General features: G+C 43.3%; 1 long non-coding RNA gene across 2 annotated transcripts in view; it reads right to left on the reverse strand.

Annotated features, from left to right (window-relative positions):
• Positions 1-3,219, reverse strand: part of LOC104996456 — an 82,935-nt gene extending 79,716 nt beyond the window's left edge. For both annotated transcript variants that reach the window (XR_826192.1, XR_826193.1), the window contains exon 1: positions 3,120-3,219. This is a non-coding gene — a long non-coding RNA (uncharacterized LOC104996456). The remainder of the gene's footprint in view (positions 1-3,119) is intronic.
• Between the last annotated feature and the right edge of the window lie 2,247 nt (positions 3,220-5,466).

Raw genomic sequence — 5,466 nt, forward strand, 5'->3', positions numbered from 1 at the left:
TCTGGCTTACTTCACTCTGTATAATAGGCTCCAGTTTCATCCACCTCATTAGAACTGATTCAAATGTATTCTTTTTAATGGCTGAGTAATACTCCACTGTGTATATGTACTACAGCTTTCTTATCCATTTATCTGCTGATGGACATCTAGGTTGCTTGCATGTCCTGGCTATTATAAACAGTGCTGTGATGAACATTGGGGTACACGTGTCTCTTTCAATTCTGGTTTCCTCAGTGTGTATGCCCAGCAGTGGGATTGCTGGGTCATAAGGCAGTTCTATTTTCAGTTTTTTAAGGACTCTCCCCACTGTTCTCCATAGTAGCTGTACTAGTTTGCATTCCCACCAACTTTACTAACAGCCATTTATCACATCATGCACAGAATGAAGTTTTAGGTGAACTAAAGTTCTAACGTGAACATTGTAACAACAGTGTAGGAGGGTTCTCCAGGGGATCTTTCTGACCCAGGGATCAAACCCACACCTCTTCTGACTCCTGCATTGACTTGCAAGTTCTTTACCACTAGTGCCACCTGGGAAGCCCATCTCCCTGATGTTTCGCTAAAGGAAACGATCTTAAGGTCACATTAAAAAACATGAAAACAGTCAGGATACACTCCGTTCATGAATGAAAAGACTGAATATAGCAAAGATGACAACTCTTCCAAACTAATATGTTATAGTCAAAGCAATTCCTATTGAAACCTCAAAAAAATTTCTTATGGGATTTAATAAACTAATCACAAAAATTAGTATGAAGGATCTAAGGGCCAAGAATAAATAAGGTAAAGAACAACTTGGTACAGGGAGTAAGGGAAGCAATTAACCCACGGGATATTGTCTTATTTTAAAGCTAAAGTAATTAAAACACTGTATTATATATGCAGAGCTAGACAAAACAGAATAGAAAAGCTCAAAACCAAACATGTATATATCAAAGCTATGTGGGAATACGACATTATCCAATCAGTGAGGAAGGGATGTCCTATTTCAGGGGTTAGCAAACTTTTTCTGTTAATGGCCACACAGTAATATATTAAGCCTTGAAGCCCATATAGTCTCTGTCACAACTACTGAACTCTGATGTTGTAGCACAAGAGAAGACAGACAATAAATTTTAAAAATGGATGTGCCTGTGTTCCAACAGAATTTTATTTACAAATACAGATAGTGAGAAGACTTCCCCAGTGGTCTCGTGGTTAAGAATCCACCTTTCAATGCAGGGAACACGGCTTTGATCCTTCGTTGGGGAATTAAAATCCCAAATGCCTCAGGGGCAACTCAGCCCGTACCAAAACTAGAGAAGCCCACTGGCCACAACAAAAGATCCCGCACACGCAGCTAAGACCTGAAGGAGACAAATGAATAAATAAAATTTTTTAAAAACAACAAACAGATGGTGAGCCAGATTTGGCTCATGGGCCATGGTTTTCCAAATAGCAACAGAACAATGACAAAACTTTACTAACAGCCATTTATCACATTATGCACAGAACAAAGTTTTAGGTGAACTAAAGTTCTAATGTGAAAAAAGAATACAACATAAATTATACTCAGGGCACATTATTTTTCACAATGAAAGTTATTTTAATATAAAACATCTAAAAAATAAGGCATATAAATTGTTTAACTCAGTATTGATCAAGAATCCTCCTACTTTGTATATTAACTCAAAAAGACAAGATACAAAATCTTATCATTTTACTTCTTATACACGTGTGCCCAACCCTCATGTGAATGACCTTCCTATAACTTTAGAAAGCATTTCAGTGTCTTCTCTTAAATTCTTAATCCAGTGCTCATTTTAAAGCTGCGCTACTAATTTACCTGAGTAGGATCCTATCAGGCCTTCTCAGCACAGATTCCCCCGTGCCCATGTCCTCCAACTGCCTCTTATTTATAGCAAAGCTTTAGCCTCCAAGGACTTCCCTGAATTCCACAGAACAAAATTTAATCAGAGTTGAGAAAATACAGAAATAAAAGAAAACAATCGAGCAAGAGAAAATTATAATAGTTCAGTCATAAAACAAAGTCAAAAACCTTCAGTTTCTCTTTAAGGGTTATAGATAATATTCTGAACCATATCTTTTGAGCCACTCTGCAGACACTAAAACCCACACTAGGTGTATGAAGTTAACTGCATGCTGACCCAGAGCAGTTGGAACCAGAAGATCAAGGATACTGACTCCCAGTTACCTCACCACCAACCAATTAGAAAAACGTCCATGTGCTGATCATATACCCACCAACCCTCCCTAACAAGGGAGTCTGAGCCTTTTGAGCATCAGCTACCCTGACTGCTTGTTTGGCGCCTTCAACAAATGCTACATTTTCCTTCACCACAACCTGGTGTCAGGAGACGAGCTTTGCTGCGCACGGGGGGAGGAATCCAAGTTTGGATTGGTTAACACTAATGTAACTGCTTCAGCCTCCCCATTCCCGCTTGCTTCAGAATAGTCTGATCATGGTAAAGACACACAAGGTTAACGAAGAGAAGTCTTTTCTATCAATGGTTGTTCCAACGTTTTGGATCGAGCCTCCACGTTTGACAGCCCTATTGGCTTTGTTCAGTTTCAAGGTCTGAACAGTATATCTAACGCCAATATGACATGTATGTGTCAACAGGGTACGACCAAGAACAAAACAGTCATGTATTCGATATGAATCTATCCTCATCAAGAGTCAGCAACTGGGACAAGAGCTTACATTTCTGTAGCGCTTTATATCGCGCTTCAGGTCGCTGAGGAGTCTTTCCCACCCTGTCGAAGGTAGACAGAAAGTTTCTGGCAGCGATGGTGATGGAGAGCGGGATACAATTAGGAAAACGGTCGGGAGTGAGGGGGGTGTCAAGCACGCTGAGGAGGGAGGGAAGCTGAGAGGCACCGTTAGTGAAAGGAAAGGAAGGGGAACCTCAGGAGGAGTCACCCACCGGGGCCGACAGAAGCGGGGCGCACGCGTCTTCTCTGAGACGCGGGGAAAACCTAGACGACGCGAGGAGGCCAACTGAGAGCGCCCGCCTCAGCGAGGGAAGCTGCCCGGCTGAAGCCCCCATCTCAGGGCGACTGCTTGGCGTCCTGCACCTCGGCCGCCCTTTTCGTCAGTTCCCCTCAAGGTCACTCACCACCCAGGCTGCCGGCGCCAGCAAGCCGCCTGGCTCCACTCCGCACCTCACACAGGGTCGGCTGCACAGACTCAAGCACGGGCTCCAGGGCCTTGCGGTCCAGAGCGTCTCCCGGAGTGACGGACAGACGAGCCAATCGAAGCGGGGGGCGGAGCGATGGGCGGGGTGGGACCAAACCGCGAGGTCGCGACGAGGTCGCGGAGGCTGGTGGGCTGCCGTGATTTACCGCCGGAAGGCGTGGCTCCAGGGGAAAAGCGGTTTTGTTAGGTGGTCACGGTGGTTTGGGGCTGAGACTGTCTCCTCAGGGGTAACCCCGGGCCTGTACCACGCCACCAGCCTACGATTCCTTTGGCCTTCTCCTTCACCAAACGATTTTCCTGTCCAGTTATAAAGTACAAGCTGCTTTCCAATGTAAGCGTGTATTACCATCACCCCCTTGTTGTATAAAGGCTAACGGAAACTTGAGTCCATTGTATCACCCAAGGAACAGATACTAAAAGAAGATAAATATGAAATTTTTTATTTCTAAACCTTCAATTTCTTACGTCTGAATTTTTTCTATATTGTACACATTTTGTTAGTGTTTAAATATTGGATGCAATTTGAGTTATCATTAAATTCCATCTGGCCGGTTAACAAAAAAAGACCTGAATTTTTTAATTTTCTGTAAGAGTCTCAAAGATTCTCTAACTTCAGTTCTTAATCTCCCGTAAATCTGAATACGGATGATAAGATGGGCAGGTGCTTTGAATCCAAACCTACAGGAATCAAACTAATTTAGCTGAGGCTCCTTCTTTCTTTGGAGAAGGAAATGGCAACCCACTCCAGTACTATTGCCTGGAAAATCCCGTGGACGGAAGAGCCTGGTAGGCTACAGTCCATGGGGTCGCAAAGAGTCGGACACGACTGAGCGACTTCCTTCTTAGAGCATCATTTGAATCTAAAATAATTAAAACCAGATGCTAAACATGGTTCAGTGTGTGCCTCATTCAGAATTGATGATAGTCTCACATAAGTTTCATTTATGAAAGAAAGTAAACATTGTTGAAATGATGGAGGAGAAACAAGGCTTTCTATAGATGAGTAGTTCCTAGACAAAACAAACAGCAAACCTTACAGCTTTGAAACACATCTTGTAACAAACCACAAAAATCATTGTTAAATTGTTGCTACCAAAATCTAAAAGAAAACTTTGGCAGAAATTACCAGCTTATCAAGAAGGATTTCTTCCTCTACACATAAGGTAGAGAAGCATTTATGAAAGCATAGATCTACATGGGTTTCTGGAAAACACTTAAGTGCAAGAATACTAGAGTGGGTTGCCATGCCCTTCTCCAAGGGATCTTCCCAACCCAGGGGTTGAACCCAGGTCTCCTGCATTGCAGGCAGATTCTTTACCATCTGAGCCACCTGGAAAGCCCAGGTCTATAGGTGTTTAGATACCTGGCAACGCTTTTCTTAAAATTCCATCCTCAAAACACATGCTAATGAACCAGCCATCTCCAGAGTCAAATGGGGAGAGATTCCCTTCCAAACTCCCTCAGCGTGTTGACAAAATTCATTTCCTTGCAGCCACTTGAAGTCCCATTTTCTTGGCAACTGACAATAGGGAACCACTTTTAGGAACTGGAGACCACTCTTCAGCCTCAAGAAAAACAGTTCAGCCATAAAGCAGAGTGCTAGTTCCTCCTAAAGGGACGGACATAACAATTTGAAACAGTCTTCGAGTTCTGAAGAACTAAGGCCCACACCTAGGAGGAGGACTGAATGATAATGTTGACCCTCATGACTCTAATCAACTAAAAGCTTGGACGTTGTTGATCATGGCCTGAGTTCTGTGCTGAATTCTCCACTGCTCAAACCCCTTCATGAAAATCCACATACCTTTGGGTTAAAACTTTCCCCAACTTGCTTTTGAGAGAGAGAGAGAGACACTGCTCTGGCAGAGATCACATGTGTTACTCGTCACAGAAACAATAAATGCTTCCTTCTCCCCATCTTTGGCTTGGTTGTGCCTTTTGGCTCAACAATCCCCAAAAGCTGAATCTACATTTTGGATAACAATAGACAGACTGCTTGGTTTTTAATTGTAATTTATTTATGTGTTTTAAAAATATATATATCACTATTCAAACCCAGCATTATGGGCGTAAACAAGGCTTAAGTAGGAATTCTAAAACTCGAGAGAAAATATTTTTTAAATACTTGTACAAGTGACGGCGCAGGAACGGCCGAGAGGAGCTACCCTGCGTCCGAGGTCAGGGAGGGCAGCCGAAAGGAGATATCCAGCGTCCGAGGTTGGGGCGCGACAAGAGGAGTTACCCCGCGTCCGAGGTCAGGGGCGGCC

This window comes from Bison bison, unplaced genomic scaffold, assembly GCF_000754665.1.
Source record: "Bison bison bison isolate TAMUID 2011002044 unplaced genomic scaffold, Bison_UMD1.0 scf7180017864295, whole genome shotgun sequence".
Taxonomy (NCBI): domain Eukaryota; kingdom Metazoa; phylum Chordata; class Mammalia; order Artiodactyla; family Bovidae; genus Bison; species Bison bison.